Raw genomic sequence first — 17,602 nt, forward strand, 5'->3', positions numbered from 1 at the left:
ATTGAGGAATTTGGTCTTGTTGCTACTATAAAAACTGATTTGGCCTTTAAAACATCAACATCATCTACTCCATCATTTGACAAATTAGACTGGAGAGCCTTTTATGTAAGAGAACTTGAAGAATCCAGAAAGGAGAATGAAGAACTTGAAGCACTATTTGCAAGGAAAATGCCAAAAGGTCCAATTGGAAGTAAGTATGAAAGTAAAGCACCCTTTAAATGTTTTAACTGCAATAAGATTGGTCATATGGCTTCAAGATGCCTTGATAGACATGCTAGACTAAGAGAAGAAGCTAGAAGAACATACAAGCCTAATCCTGAATATCAGAGATACAGATTTAAAAAGAACAAAGATAAATCTTGTTACATTGCTGATGAAGGTGTGACTGATGATTCTGATGAGGATCCAGTAGACAACGGATGGGTTTTTGTTGCTATAACAGAAGATCAACCGGTACCTACTGCTCAACCAGTAGAACAAGCCCTAGCAACTAAAGTTCAATCAAAGGATGAATGGATCATTGACTCAGGATGCTCACATCATATGACTGGAGACAAAGGTAAATTCTTGAACTTTCAAGAATACAATAGAGGTTTAGTAAGATTTGGAGATGACAAAGCCTGTTCAACAAAAGGTAAGGGTTCAATATCTTTAGATGGTAAGCATAACACTAACTATGTCTACTATGTTGAAGGATTAAAGCATAATCTTTTAAGTGTTGGTCAATCAGTTGAGAAGGGATTTCAGTTACAATTTAAAAATGGAAAATGTAAAATCATGAATAGAACTGGTTTGGAAATTGCAACTGGTAATCAGACTAGAGGCAATATCTTTCATTTGAATAACAGTGAAAAGGCATGCTTAATTGCACATATAGATGAATGTACTTCTAAGGCAGTTAGAGAACTACCTAAAATTGTGAAACCTCATAATACAATTTGTAAGGAATGTCAATTTGGAAAACAAGTTAGAGCTAGTTTCAAAAGTTTTCCAGAAAAATCCAATAATGCTCTTGATTTAATTCACACTGATTTATGTGGTCTAGCTAGAACTAGAAGCTTACAAGGTGATAGATATTTCATGCTAATTATTGATGATTATTCTAGAATGTGTTGGGTTACTTTTCTCAGAGAGAAATTAGAAGCACTTAGAAAGTTCAAACTATTCAAAGCAATGGTTGAAAATGAAACCGGTAAGAAAATCAAATGTTTAAGATCAGATCAAGGAGGAGAATTCACATCTAAGGACTTTAATACATTCTGTGAAGTGAATGGAATCAGAAGACAGTTATCAGCACCTCAGACACCACAGCAGAATGGAGTTGTTGAAAGGAAAAATAGAACTATCTTGGATGCAGCTAGAAGTATGTTATCAGAAGCAAATCTACCACATGTGTATTCAAAAGAGGCAGTTAGCACTGCTGTCTATACATTCAACAAAGTTCACATCAAAGGTGAAACCGGTAAGACCCCTCATGAACTATGGTTTGGTAATACTCCTACTCTTAAGTATTTCAGAATTTTTGGAAGTAAATGTTATATTAGAAGAGATGAGTATATTGGCAAATTTGATCCTAGAAGTGATGAAGGAATATTTCTTGGTTATTATCTAAGAGCAAGGCATATAGATGTTTCAACAAAAGATTGCAGAAAATTGTTGAAAGTACAAATGTAAAGATTGATGAACAATTCAGAGGAACTTCAAGATATATAGACTCTAAACCGGCAACAGAAATTGTGACAAATGAACCTATACTTAATCCATTGGTACAGAATGAAGATCCAGTTACCCCGGTATCATCAGAAGATTCCACAATAATTGAAGAACAACAGCAAACTAAGACACCCCGGTATGTAAGATTAAATCATTTTGAAGATCGGATAATTGGAAACAAATTTAAAGGAGTTATGACAAGAGGAAGATTGGAAAATTAAGAGGTATGTCTTATTTCTCAAATTGAACCATCATCTATCAATGAGGCATGTGAAGATAAATTTTGGATTAAAGCTATGGAAGAAGAATTAGGACAAATTGAGAAAAATAATACCTGGACATTAGTTCCCTGACCTAAAGATAAAAATGTAATTGGAACTAAATGGGTATTTAGAAACAAACTTAATGAAGATGGTAAGGTTGTCAGAAATAAAGCAAGACTAGTGTGTAAGGGATATTCTCAAAAAGAAGGAGTTGATTACAATGAAACCTTTGCACCGGTAGCCAAAATTGAGGCAGTTAGATTATTCTTGGCTTTTGCAGCTCACAAGGACTACAAAGTTTATCAAATGGATATTAAATGTGCATTTTTGAATGGAGATCTTGAAGAAGAAATATATATTGAACAACCTGATGGATTTTCTTTGACAAATGACAATGATATGGTTTGCAGGTTAAGAAAAGCTCTGTATGGATTGAAACAAGCCCCAAGAGCTTGGTATGCAAGGTTGGATAAGTATCTTTTGAAGATTAGTTTTACTAAAGGAAATGCAGATAGCAATTTATATTACAAAATAACTAATGATGACATCTTGATTATTGAAGTATTTGTTGATGATATAATCTTTGGAGGAGAAGATGAATTATGTAAGAAATTTTCTCTTGAAATGCAGCAAGAATTTGAAATGTTTATGATTGGAGAAATAGAATTCTTTTTAGGTTTGCAGATTTCTCAGACTGATAAAGGTATATTTTTGAGTCAATCCAAGTACTTGAAAGAATTACTAAAGAAATTTGGGATGGAGAACTCTAAACCGGTAAGCACACCTATGACTACAAATGACAAATTATCTCAAAGGGATGAATCTACACCTATTAATCCAACTAGATACAAATCTATGATAGGAGGTTTACTATATTTGACACAAACCAGGCCCGATATTATGAATGCAGTATGTATTGTTTCTAGATTTCAGAGTAATCCTAGGGAAAATCATGAATCAACAGCAAAAAGGATTTTTCGGTACTTACAAGGCATAGCAAATCTTGGATTATGGTATCCTAAAGATGAAAATTTTGATCTATGTGCATACACAGATGCAAATTGGGCAGGAGATGTAGATGATAGAAAAAGCACCACTGGAGGAGCATTCTTTCTTGGAAAGAGTTTAGTTTCTTGGTTGAGTAAGAAACAGATTTGTACATCTTTATCAACAGTAGAATCAGAATATGTTGCAGCAGCAACTAACTGTACATATGTATTATGGCTTAAGCAAATGTTGAAAGACATAAAGGTAAAATGCAAGGAACCCATTACTATATACTATGTTAACACTGCAGCAATTGATATATCTAAGAATCCGGTATTACATTCTAAAACAAAACATGTTTCTATCAAACTGAATTTTCTAAGGGAAAATTTTGAAGAAAAGGAGATAAAACTGGTTTATGTGAATACTAAAGAACAACTTGCAGATATTTTCACAAAACCTTTGCCTAAGGAGACTTTTCAATATCTCAGAGATCAGCTTGGAGTCATACCACCACCAGTAGAGACTTAGATAGTTGATGATTGTCATCAACTGACAGAATTAAAAAGACAAATCTTTTATTCCAGTATTTGATGAGGAAGCTACTTCTCAGGGGGAGTAGTTGGTATTTTGTATGAACTTGACTTTGGAATTGGATATCAAAAGGGGAGAGATATCTATGGAAAAACACATTTTCCTTTAAGGAGAGATTGGTATTGAAAATAAATCTTTGGATAAACACATGTTACTCCCAGGGGGAGAAATGGAGATTGTTGGCTTTTGTATTTGGCATTTCTGTTTTGGCACTTTGATGGTTTTTCCATCTTGTGTTGCCATCAATGCCAAAGGGGGAGATTGTTGGTATTTTGGTATGGTTTTGTCATTGATGTCAACACCTACTGAATACAAGCACTTTGAAGATCCAGCAACATTTACTAGCAAGCAAGTAAACTATGCAACAGTTATTGGTATATGGTTCACCAGTAGGATATATTGTTCACCGGTACCTGGAATGATATGGAAGACACTTGGTAACATCGAAGACATCATGTGGACACTTTGTTTTGAAGAATTAATCATTGGTATATTCATATTTGCATATTTGCTTTTACCGGCAAATAGGTCCAGGTTATCTAGGGTTACACCAGCAGGTTTATCTTTTCCAGATCAGCATGGCACGCTATGGAGATGATTTATTATTGTTGTAAATGCATTTAGCTGACATGTTTAATCAGTTATTGCATTAGATATTATATTGTATGAAAAATGTTTCTATTGTAATATCTTATAGAGCTGACCTACTAAAATTGGTCTTAGGGTATGGTATAAATGTAAGATCTTATTTGTAAGATCAAGTGTGGAATGCGAAAAAGAATTAAGTGAAGGTATATGTGAGATCAAGTAGGGATATACACAAAGACATCATTTGAAGGTGAAGTTAGTTTTTGTAGAAGCATATCAGCATTACACCGGTACTTAATCCAACATATGAAGATGTCATTTTGTGCAGTACATTCTTATTGGATTTAACCATCCAACTGTAGTCAGTGTGACTCCCATTTTGTGATTGAGCAGTGAGCTCTAGGTTGTTGGCCTTTCTGCATGTGGAGACCCCATTTATGTACACTTACTATCTACAGTAGTATCATCTGATTGTGGGTAAGGTTTCCCACCATTTTTTTTCCCCTTACAGGGTTTCCACGTACAAATATTGGTGTCATGTGTTGTGAATGATTTTATGTTTAAGTTTCATGCACTAATCCTTATCGTTATAGCAATTTACTGTTAACACTATCTACCGGCATACTTAACTGGTTTACTAGTATTAAGCATTAAGTTGGTTAATTATTTTTTGGTTTGAATTTATTAGACAACTAATTCACCCCCCCCCCTCTCAGTTATCTCTGGGACCTAACAGTTTATAGATTTAGTATGAATCTCAATAGGAAGTGTGATAGAACCAATAGTAGGACAAGAAAATCCATCAAATAACTTAATGACCACATTAGTATCATCATAGATTGGTTGATGCAAATGTAAAGTATAAATATATCCTTCAGTAATGATATTAACCATGTAAGAGGGATCAATAAGCATACCATGACAAGGTTTGCCTTGAATCTTCACAATTATGTATAAAGGGCCATCGGGTGCCTTAATGGTCTCACTAGGATCAAATGTGATACATGGATCCTTGGGTGTTTCTTGTTTCTCTACCAAATTAACTACATTTGGGGTTGTAAAAGTAAAATCAGAGGGAGAAAAATAAGTGTGTTCAGTCCCAATCATATTAGAGGTATGAGAAGGTAAAGGATTAGTGAAAATATTAAGATTTTGATTTGGAGGAGCTACTTATTTGTTTCCCTTATCATTCACACCTGCCACAGATATAGTATTATTATCAATCAAGTCTTGAATCTTACATTTTAATGCAGAACATTTTTTAGTATCATGACTAGGTTGACGATGAAATTGACAAAAAGAATTATTATCAAAGTGACGTGAAGTTTCCTTAGAGGAAACTTCACGTCAACTGGTTTTAGTGGAGGAAGTTTGATAAAATTTCTTTGTAACAACTAAGACATGATTCTATAAAAATATTCATTCAAAGGAGTAAAATTGTTTTCTCTTTTGAAAAAATTAGAAATAGGAGGCACAGCTGTTGCAGCATTCACATTGTTGTTGTTGATGGTGTCATTGAATTTGATGAAGCCTTTGTTTGGTTTGAACTTCACAAATGGTTGTTGAGCACTCTCACCCTTATCACTCAGAGCCATAGGAGTAGATTTCTCCATTTGACTCGGCCAGTTGATAATTGTGAAGTGTTGTGCACAACTGCGAAAAGTAAGTAAACTCATAGAGAGAAGTTTTTACCTAATGTCTTTTTGAAAATTAGAAATGAAAATTCTTTGAATATCATTATCAGGAATGGGAAAAGAAATTTGAGAACACAAATGCTTATATCTACCAATGAAACAAGTCACTTTTTCTTTAATGCCTTGTTTACAATGCATTAAATCAGTCAAAGTGATTTTAGGACCTATTTTGTTTTGAAATTGTTGAATAAAAGCATTTGTTAATTGTTGAAAAGAAGTAATAGAATAAGAAGACAAAGAGAAATACCATTGTAAAGTCTTATCTCTTAATGTTGTAGTAAACAATTTGGCAAGCAATCTTTGATCATGAGCAAAGTTAGTACACAAAGTTTGGAATGTTTTGACATGTGTTAAAGGATCACCTTTTCCATTATAGAGTTTTGATTGAGGGACTTCAACATGTTTAGGAGGGAAAACTCTAACAATATCAATAGAAATTGGGCTCACAACATCGAATGTGGGCACAATAAACTTGGATTATTGACTCATAGAAGCGATTTGTTGTTGCAATGAAGACACAGTTTGAGAAAGGTTATTAATTGTTGCTTCGGTTGAAGAATTTATGTTAGAAATGTTTGATTGAGAAGGTGGTGTGATGTTATTGAAAGAAGGAATTGATTGAGAATAAGGTGGTGGGACACTATGGTAATTAGGCATAGGTGATGATTAAGTAGGAAATGATATACTAAAAGGAGGAGTAAAATGACTGAATGAATTTCCCACTTGTGTCACATTGATTGGTTGAGAGAAAAATAAGAATACTCATTGAAGGAATATATAAAGATGGAGGATTGAATGAAGAAGATGGATTTCCCCCATGACTAATGGTTGTAGGTATGACATTTTGAGTTGAAGTAGCCATGATGTTTGAAGTGAAAGTAGGAATAGTAGCCATAGAAGTGGTCAAAGGAATAGAATGATTGATTTGTGTAGAAGGTTGTGAATAACCTAGGTTCTCAGCACAACTCTTCATAGGCATAACATTAGAATCAATAATATGAGCATTACCACATAGTATATCAATTCCATTCTTATCACTTTGAAGCATTCATTTTAGACCTTCAATTAATGGAAGAGCTTTGCTATTAGGATATTCTTGGGACATCCATTGCTAGAAATTGTCAAATTGATTGTCCAATTTTGAAAGTTGATCTATAGAAAATCTAGTAAGAGATTCTTCTTCATCATGGGAATCATCAATTGGGTAGGTAGAGATATTATTAGGATGGGAAGAATTAGCAATATCTTCATTGTAGAAGTCACCCAAATTAGGCTCCATCTTTTCAGGAATTAAACCTTGGAAAGCCTTAATTCTAATGCTTCTTCTAACGGGGATAGTATAGATAGGACTAATAGTTGTAAAACTCATGCACGAGAAGGAAATTTTGAAATTTGAATTTGAATTTTAAATTTTGGGAACAAAGTTTGTAAAATTTAAAAATGATGATTATACAATTTGAATTTTGTGGAAAGAAGAAATGACACAATCTCCAAGAAAGATTTATAATTGATAAAAAAAAGAATGAAATTTAAAATCAAGGTCAATGGGATACCACTTAATTTGAAATTTAAAATTGACAAAATTAAGATCCTAAAATTAGGGCAAATTATAATTAACCACTTAATTTTAAATGTTTCCTTGAAAATTGCAATGTTGAAATTGGGAAGTGTTTTTTTATTTTAGAGGGACCAAAATTCGACAAAATCAGCCAATTTTTTGGATTTAAGCAATTAAATACAATCATAACAATCTCCCAAAATTTTGGGAAAAAAGCCAAGGACCGTGTGTAAGTTATGCACGGTCCTCCCAACTTTTACAGAAATTTTTCAGAGATGAAAGCTATGATGATTTGAGAGCTAACCCAAAAAAATTGATTGGTTTTACTATCTCTAGATAGGTGAAAAGAAGGTTTGAATGTTGAAAAAGGACCTTAATAGGGTTTTGAAAAAGATAAGAAATTGAATTGCGATTTTGAAAAAGGTCAAACCTAATAGATAAGGCCACCTTAAATAATATTTAAAAAATTAAAATTGGTTGAAATTTGCACAAAGTCAAATTAAATTTGAAAATTAGGGTTGTAGGTCCTATCCACTAGATTTTGAAATTTTGAATTGTGGAAAAAGGAGGGAAATTGAAAATTTGAATTTTAGGCAAGAAGACAAGACTGAAACAGTCACAAATCGGAAAATTAAATGTAAATCCAATTTTTGCAGAAGTTCAAGTTGGTGTTTGAAAATTAGGGTTTTGACAATTAACCACTTAATTTGTAAATTTAATTTGCAAATTGAACAAGACAATGAAAGAATAAAAAATATAATTTTTAGATCTAAGACAATAGATAGCAATTTTTGCAAAACACGAGTTCAATTTCAATTTTAACAACAAGGGTTTTGAATGAATTAACCACTAAGTTTGTGTAAATTGTAAGAAAATTAAACTTGTAAATGAAAAGTATGCGATAATTTTCAATGTAAAGCATGTAAGACGTCGGATTCGCCAAAATGTAACGTGGTGAAAAATGATGAGGGGAGATCAAGTGGAAAGATTTACTCCCCTCAAAAGAGGGATAAAATTTTCACAAACGATTCCCTTCAATTTTTCACACACATTACATTTAAAAGAGGGGTTGAATTCACTATATCCAATCCCCAATGGTAAGAGATTCAATACTAGGTCAATTGCAGTAAATTTGGAAAGTACTAGGAAAGTAAATTAACCCTTTTATAATAGACTAATTGAATTAAGCAAATTGAGACTAAGTGCAAAAATGACAAAGAAACAATTATATCTTGAGATAGAGATGCAGGATGAAGTCATGCACCTGGAATTAGCAGTAGAGTGTCGAGATGAAGCTTCCTAGCAAATTTGAGTGAAAGTTCCAGGGACCATGTGTAAGTTGCACACGTTCTTCGAAAAATCCACACTCCAAAAAGGGTTTTTCCATCTCTAAAAATGAAGCCTAAACCTACAATTACAGCTGCCAACTTGCAACTTACACATAGAAAAGAGAAGGAAATGTTGTGGGGATTGGGGATTTGCCTTTAGGTCCAACTCCGTTTTGGAATTAACCAAGTGGTTGTAAAATGCCGCAAGTAAATGAAAGGAAATGTCTGAAATAAAATCCACCTCAAGAAGGGGATATAATTGAAATATTGATACCTTGGTAGATGAATTTGCTTGAATAAATATGTGAAATAGGATGTCTTGAATGTTGATAGGAATATCCTCTTCAATGGTTGAATCCTTGACCTAAATGCAACACCTAGCCTTGAATGGAGACTTGAAATTCTCAATGTGTGAATTCTTGAATGCTTGAATGTTTACACTTGATTTCTCTTATGATCAACTTATCTTATCATCGAATTATCAACTTATGTAAATAGGAGGGGAAGTGATCCTTATATACTTGCCAGTTAGGGGTGTTTATGTATTCTACCGTCTTAGGATGACATAGGGAAACTTTTCCCACTGAACAATTGATAAGACCAATGCAAGGGAGGACCAAAGGGGGCCCAAAATAGGGCTAGGAAAAGGGTACCATGCCCCTATCCTACCCTGATTTGGATAGGCAGTGGCAAAAAGATAGTGCATAATGATGCAAAATGCAAGTTTTTGATGTCTTGAGAATGTTTTGAGTTTTTTATCAGACTTAGGGATTCATCTACTAATGCAAAGACCCAGATGCATTCAAAAATTGCAAGGGTCGCAATTTTATGATGCTACAACGCATAAGCAAGTTTATCCTTCAATATAATGTATTGAGCAAAGATTGTTGCAGTGAAGACAAGTGTGCTTAACCATAACTATCATCAGGCATTAGAAGATAATATTCTTTCATTTCATCTTAACTAGATTATAGTCCAAACATTATTAGAAGGTAGTGAACCTTCCCTGGGGGTTGGAGCCTACTAATACATCTTATTTTGAGTAGTGAGCTCTAGGTAGTGTGCCTTGATGCATGTGCATTCCCCATTGAATATTTACACATACTACTACAGATAATTATCTCATTATGGGTAGGTTCCCACCATGGTTTTTCCCTTAACTGGGTTTTCCACGTCAAAAATATTGGTGTTGTGTGTGTTGTTGTTATTGTGTTTATCTTTATTCTTGCTACAATTGATTAGATATAAGATTGCGCTAAAAAAATTTAATCCGGTGAAAACAAATTTACCTCCCCTCTCAGTTTTCCTTCATTGTTGTTGTCAACAATTGGTATCAGAGATAGATCCTTCGGAAGAATCTTGATCGCTTGAGGAGATCCAGGATGGAAACTTATGTGATCACAAAGGAGAGTCTAAGATTTGATGGAAGAAATTATACTGTATGGAAGGACCAGATGGAAGTTCACCTAAAGTGTCTTGGAGATGAGTATTGGAAGATTACAAAGAATGTTTACAATGTTCCTCAGAATGGACCAATTACTACTGCTAAGATCAAGGGTGTTGAAGATAACATAAGAGCTAAGGAAGCATTATTGAGTGCCTTGACCAATTCAAAGATGACTAATGTGATGGGTTTGAAGACTACACATGAGATTTGGAAGAAGTTAGAGACCTTGTATGAAGAAGATGCTCAGTCCAAAGTAGCTAAGTTACAGAGCTTGAAAGGAAAGTATGAGGCATAATATTGATGATGTCTTCTATGTTGAAGGGTTGAAGCATAATATTTTGAATGTTGGACAGATGGTTGATAAGGGATATGATTTGCAATTCAAGAATGGTAAGTACAAGATCCTAAATGCCTTCGGTATTGAGATTGCATCAGGGACTAAGACTAAAGGAAATATCTTTCACTTGAATGTTGGTGAGAAAATTTGTCTGATTGATCAGATTGATGAAAGTTGGTTGTGGCATAGAAGAATGTGTCATGTTAATTTTCACTACATGATAAGAATAATCTCTACTCAAGTTGTTAGAGATTTGCCTAAAATTATGAAGCCATATAATCTGGTATGTAAAGAATGTCAGTTGGAAAAACTAACAAGAACTACATTCAAAAGTAAGTTGTATTCATCTAATGAATTATTAGATCTTGTGCATACTAACTTGTGTGGTACTACAAGAGTGAGAAGCATGCAGGGTGACAGGTACTTCATGTTGCTAATAGATGATTATTCTAGGATGATGTGCGTTACCTTTATAAGAGAGAAATAAGAAGCATCAGAGAAATTAAAGATATTCAAATCTACGGTAGAGACTGAGACAAAATTTGAAGTTGAAATGCCTGAGATTTGATAGGGGAGGAGAATTAACATCAAGAGAGTTTGATATATTTTATGAAAGGAATGGAATTAGAAGACAATTATCTACTCCTGGAACCCCTTAGCAGAATGGAGTTGTTGAAAGGAAGAATAGAACTATTTTGGACATTGTTAGGACTATGTTGATTGAAGGAAATGTTGCACAGACCTTATGGAGAGAAGTTGTTAGCACTGTTTGTTTACACATTCAACCAAGTGCATATAAAAGGTGATTCTGATAAGACTCCTTATGAGCTATGGTTTGGTCATGTTCCTACAGTTAGATATTTTAGATTTTTTGCAAGCAATTGTTATATCAAGAGAGATGAGGATATAGGAAAGTTTGATGCAAGATGTGATGAAGGAATCTTCTTGGGTTACTCTGCTAAAAGCAAGGCCTACTGGTGTTACAACAAGAGATTAAGAAAGATAATAAAGAGTGCAAATTTAAAATTAGATGAATGTCATAGAAAGCAGATCAGAGCATGCAAATTTGAGTTTGAAGATGAAGAAGCTATTTCAAAGCTGGTGTAGATTGAAATCTTAAAGAATAATGATCTGGTAGAAACAGTTAATCTAGATATTGTTGTTGTCGATGAAGAAGTTCTAGTCTGAGAATCAGAACAATCACAAGACTCTGAGGTATGTGAGATTGAATCATTCATAAAATCATATTATTGGTGATAAGAATAAAGTTGTAATGACTAGGAGAAGGATTGTTGTTGAAGAGATATGTTTGATTTCCAAGATTGAACCTAAAGATGTTGTAGAAGCATGTAAAGATGAAAATTTAATAAAATTTATGGAAGAAGAATTGGATCAGATTGAGAAGAATAACACTTAGGAGTCTGTCTCGAGACTTAAAAACAAGAATGTGATTGGTACTAAATGGGTGTTCTGGAATAAACTGAATGAGGTCGGTGAAGTTGTTAGAAACAAAGCAAGACTGGTATGTAAAGAGTGTTCTTAGAAGGAAGGAATTGATTATGAGGAGACTTTTTCTTCGGTAGCTAGAATTGAAGCTGTTAGATTGTCACTTGCATAAATTGCTTACAATAATTTCAAGATTGTCAATTCAACCTTTCTAAATGGTGATTTGGAAGAGGAAATCTACATTGAGCAACCAGATGGATTTTCTTTATTACATGAAGGAGATATGATATGAAAATTGAAGAAAGCATTGTATGGACTAAAACAAGCCCCCAGCGCTTGGTATGCTAGATTAGATAAGTATTTCTTGAAGTTGGGATTATGTAAAGGTACTACTGATAGTAATTTGTACTTTAAAGTTAAAAATGATAACATTTTGATTATTGAAGTGTTTGTGGCTGACATTATTTTTCGAGGAGATGATTGAGTATGAATTTTGATAATGATATGCAAAAGGAATTTGAGATGTCTATGATAGGTGAGATGAAATTCTTCTTAGAATTGTAGATTATATAGAATGACAAAGGCATTTTCATTTCTCAATCTAAGTATGTGAAGGAATTGTTGAAAAAGTTTGGGTTAGATGACTCTAAACCTATTGGAACTCCTATGGTGACTAGATGCAAGTTGTCTAAAAATGATGAATCTCAAAAAGTTAATCAAACTTTCTATAGATCTATGGTTGGAGGATTGTTGTACTTAACTCAGAAAATACCAGATATTATGCATGATGTTTGTATTTGTGCTAGGTTTCAAGATGATCCTAAAGAAACTCATGTCACTACAGTGAAGAGGATTTTCAGATACTTGAATGGCATTGTTGACTATGGTCTATGGTATATAAAGAATGGTGATTTTCTGCTATGTTCCTATACTGATATTGATTGGGCAAGTGATATTAATAACCAAAAGAGCACTACCAGTGGAGATTTATTTTTGGGAAACAAGTTGATTTCATGGTCTAACAAGAAGCAATATGTTGCATCTCTATCTATTGTTGAAGGTGAATACATTACTGCTCCTAGCAATTGTACTTAGGTAGTTTGGATAAAGCAGATGTTGAAGGATATTGGATTTATTTATGATGAGCCTACTATTATCTATTGTGATAATTCAAGAGCTGTCAATATTTCAAAGAATTCGGTTCTGCATTTTGAAACAAAGCAAGTATCAATTCTTGAGGGATAAAGTCAGTGATGAATAAATCAAATTAGAATATGTATCCACAAAAGATCAAATTGTAGATATTGTCACTAAGCCTTTCCCTGTAGATATATTTTTCTATTTGAGAGACAAGTTAGGGGTCTCTACCCCTCCTGATGAGAACTAGATGCATTGAGATATATCAATCCGATGGATTTCAGAGTCTTATCTTCTTATCTGGGTTGATGAGTTGGTATTTCTACTCAGCCAGAGTAGTTAGTAAGTGGTTTAGGTGTTCATAATTGTGAATTTATCCTAAGGGGGAGATTGTCCTTAGAGGGAGAGAAGCATGATTTGTATTTTGTCTTTCGCATTTCTGTCAAGGGGGGCCAAAGCATGTGAAAAATTGCCTCATGTTTGGAGCTTTGTATGTCTAATAGTAGGGGGAGTCTATTGGATATTTCTAGTGTTGATCTATTCCTTTGCAATGATTTTTTCTCACATTCATATGTTGCCATCAATGAGAAAGGGGAGATTGTTGGATATTGCTTATGCTAGGATATGTTGTTGTCATTGATGTCAATATATTGCTATGTTTTTGTGTTGCAAAGAGTTGTTTTTTATGATCCAATGATTGCAGTGAGTTGATAAGGATTTGAGGTTCAGTAATTAAGTATCTCTAGTATTGATTTTACTGATCCAGAAGTTTACTTGATCATATCATTTGATCCAATTTGAGGTTTGGTCTTTCTGTTCAGTGATTGGTAGAGTCTGGTATTTGATCCATTATGCTCTGGTATGATTAGATCATTGGTTGCAAATCTGGGAAAGTATTTTGGATGTTCATGTGAATCTTCATTTCAGATTGATGTAGAGTGAGTTGACTCTTCACCTATTTGTACTACCTTGTCTAGGTATCTCCTCCAAGATACACAAGAACCATCCAATGATTCTACACCTCCTACCCTCCAAGGGTCTTTGATTCTTACCTTCTCTGATCTTCCCAAGGTCCTTAGTCTAGGACAAGCACTTGTTGTTTTATGAGTTCCATTTCCTTGCTTGGGAGACCTTCTTTTCCCACTCCGTTTTGCACTCAACTGGAGAGTTCAACCCCTCTACCATAGGATCTTCATTCCCCACACTACACACATTAGGATGGATGATTTTGGAAGGATTCCCAACCCTATTCTTTACTCAAAATCTTTAACACTTACTGGTTTGGTGTTTTACAAACAAACTGCACTTTTAGGCCTAACCGGAGACCTAATTCCAGTAGTCCTGTCAGCGAGGTATTCGACATTTTTCTACTAAAATTCCTTAACAACCCTATGAACTCTTTTACATTCTAGACACTCTTTTTGGATTTACATACAATATCTCAAAACATATCTAACCCTATACTATGTTTTAACCCTATACTATGTTTTAACATATCTCAAAACATATCTAACCCTATACAAAACATAGTATAGTATTTTTGGTTTTAACACTTACTCTTTTTTATTTGACTTCCCCTGACTCAAAACCAAAAATAAAACATAGTATACATAACAACCTAACAGTCCACAATGTTTTAGAGAGGAAATCAACCATGGAACGTTAGGTTGGAGCCATTTTACTCTCAAAACCCTAGTTTTTAGGGCTCTTGGACCTGCCTACAACAAAATGAAGTTTATTCACAAACTAAAACATGAAAGATTCCAAATAAAAAAAATGAAGTTAAGACACCAGACTAACAATCCATGTCCCTATCTTGGACGTGTCAATCCATACAGGTCGTACAAACTTGCAAAGAACAATAAAAACTTGGTAGAACACACCAAATGGGAAACTGAAACTTGTCTATTTGCTTCAGATTTTCAACCAACTGATTATCATCAGCATTTTCCAAGACATATACTAGCCTTGGAGTAGTTACATATGCTCATAACCGAATATGTCAAACAACTAGTTGTTGGTGTATGAAAATGTTGTAAAGTTGTTGTGAGCAACTTTTGTAACTTGTTGCATAGGTCAGCAACTTTGCTCAAACCCAAACTTGGTCACTTTCAAAAAAATCATATGAGCTTAACAAACTCAAAAAAATATCAACTGACCTACATTAACCCAAAAACAACTTATCATATTAAGTGCTCTACCTGACACCCTTAAGAGCTCACAAGCCAACATTGGTCAAACAAATACTCTTAGGGCCCTTACAATCATTTGAGCACACATTTAATGGCCTATTGGCCTTATTACAAAACTAAAAACATGATTCCAATATCCTAGAAATAAAGTTACCAAAACTTGCTAAGTGCCCCTGCACCATACTCACGGGGTAGGAAGAACTCAAGTCCCTTGAGTGGATAGGGCTTGAATAGTGGTTTCATGCTACAGTATATCTTGTCCAGACATCCATATAGCTTTAGAGTAAGGGAGACCTTTCCATTTAACCATGTAGTATCTATAGACTCCTTTCCTAGTCCTTTTGACAATCTTGGAGTCCAAAATGCAGTCCAATGTCACTGGTTGTCTTGGGGGTAGGTCTTGTATAAAATCTACATCTTCAGTAGCCCTAGAATCTTCTTGGTTTGTAGCTAACTAAGTTCCTCTATACTGGAAAAAATCACATACAATAAATATTGGTGATATACCAAAGTTTGGTGGTAGTTCCACTTCATAGGCATTGTTGCCATACTTATGCACAACCTTAAGAGGTCCAATCTTCTTCATGCATAGTTTGCAAGGTCATCCCTTAGGAAGTCCCTCTTTTCTCACATTGGCCATAACTAGATCACCTACCTTGTAGTGTACTTCTCTTCTTGTTTTGTTTTCTTGTGTCTTGTATTTCTCATTGTTTTGTTGCAATGTTTTCTTGAATTGTTCATGGACCTCCTTCATATTCTCTACAAAGTTTTCACCTTGGGCACTCCTGTGCTCTATGGAACTAAGATCTCTGAGTTCTAGAATACCCCTTGGATGACATCCATATACAATCTCAAATAGACTCCAACCTGTGCTCCTATTGACCATCAGATTGTGGATGGTATGCAGATGAAAAAGAAAGGTTGGTACCGACCTTTCTTCCACAAGGTTTACCAAAAGTGGCTCACAAATTTTGTCTATATCACTCACAATGCTAAGTGGTAAACCAGGGACCCTTACAATCTCTTAGAAAAATAACCCTCCCATGTAGGAGGCATCATTAGTGCATTTTCAAGGCACAAAGTGTTTCATCTTCCTGAATCTATCCACTATGACATAGACACTATCATATCCTCTTGGAGTTATAGGTAAACCAAGAATAAAGTCCATACTCACACACTCCCATGGCCTTGTTGGTATGGCAAGAGATTGATATAAACCTACATTGTTGGAGGTACCCTTAGCCCTCTGAAAAATAGCACATTTCTCCACAATCTTCTTAACATCTGACTATAGTTTAGGCCAATGGTAGAACCTAGAAACCTACTCTAAGGTCTTGTCAAGACCAAAATGTCCACTTAGACTACCTTGATGCTTCTCCTTGATGATTTTGTCTCTCATAGAGAACTGTGGTATGCAAAGTAGGTATCCTTTAAACAATAAGCCTTCTTGCAACATAAAATCAGAATAGGCAACATTGCAAGCATTAGAAAACTTTGAGCAAACATCATATGCTTCACCAAAATCCTTGTCACCTTGGTAGAGGTCTTTGAGGTCATTTAACCCCACACTTTGTAGATGCACTTCTTGGATGGTTAGAACCCTTCTACTTAAGGCATCTTCTACCTTATTGGTGACTCCTTTCTTGTGCTTGATGGAAAAGGTGTAGGCCTACAAATACTCAACCCACTTGAGGTGTCTTTGATTTAATTTCGCCTGCCCATTCAAAAAACTAAGTGCATGATTTTTAGTGTAGACTATGAACTCTTTAGGTAATAGATAATGCCACTACTTCTTGAGTTCTTGCACCATGGCATATAACTCTAGATCATAGGTAGAATACTTTTGTTTTGCTTCATTGAACTTCTCAGAGAAAAACGCAACCGGGTGACCTTCTTGGCTCAAAATGGCCCCTATAGCCAACTTGCTAGCATCACACTCCACAGTGAAGAGATGATTGAAATCAAGGATCCTAAGGTTAGTAAGTTCTTCTACCTTTTTTTTTAACAACTCAAACCCCTTGTCTACTGCACTAGTCCACTTAAACTAACATTTTATCCCACCTTTTATGGTGTTCAAGATAGATGCACACACATGGCTAAAACCTCTAATGAATTTCCTATAAAAACAAGCTAGACCATGTAAACATTTTACATCTCCTATTGAATTAGGAATAGGCCAATTCACTATTGCTTCCACTTTTGATGGATCCATTTTTAAGCAACCTTGAGAAACTACAAAACCAAGATACACCAATTCATTTTTGAAAAACTCACATTTATCCAAGTTGATCATCAACTTTTCTTGATTTAACTTCCTC

This window comes from Cryptomeria japonica, chromosome 9 (genome assembly GCF_030272615.1).
Source record: "Cryptomeria japonica chromosome 9, Sugi_1.0, whole genome shotgun sequence".
Classification (NCBI taxonomy): Eukaryota; Viridiplantae; Streptophyta; class Pinopsida; order Cupressales; family Cupressaceae; genus Cryptomeria; species Cryptomeria japonica.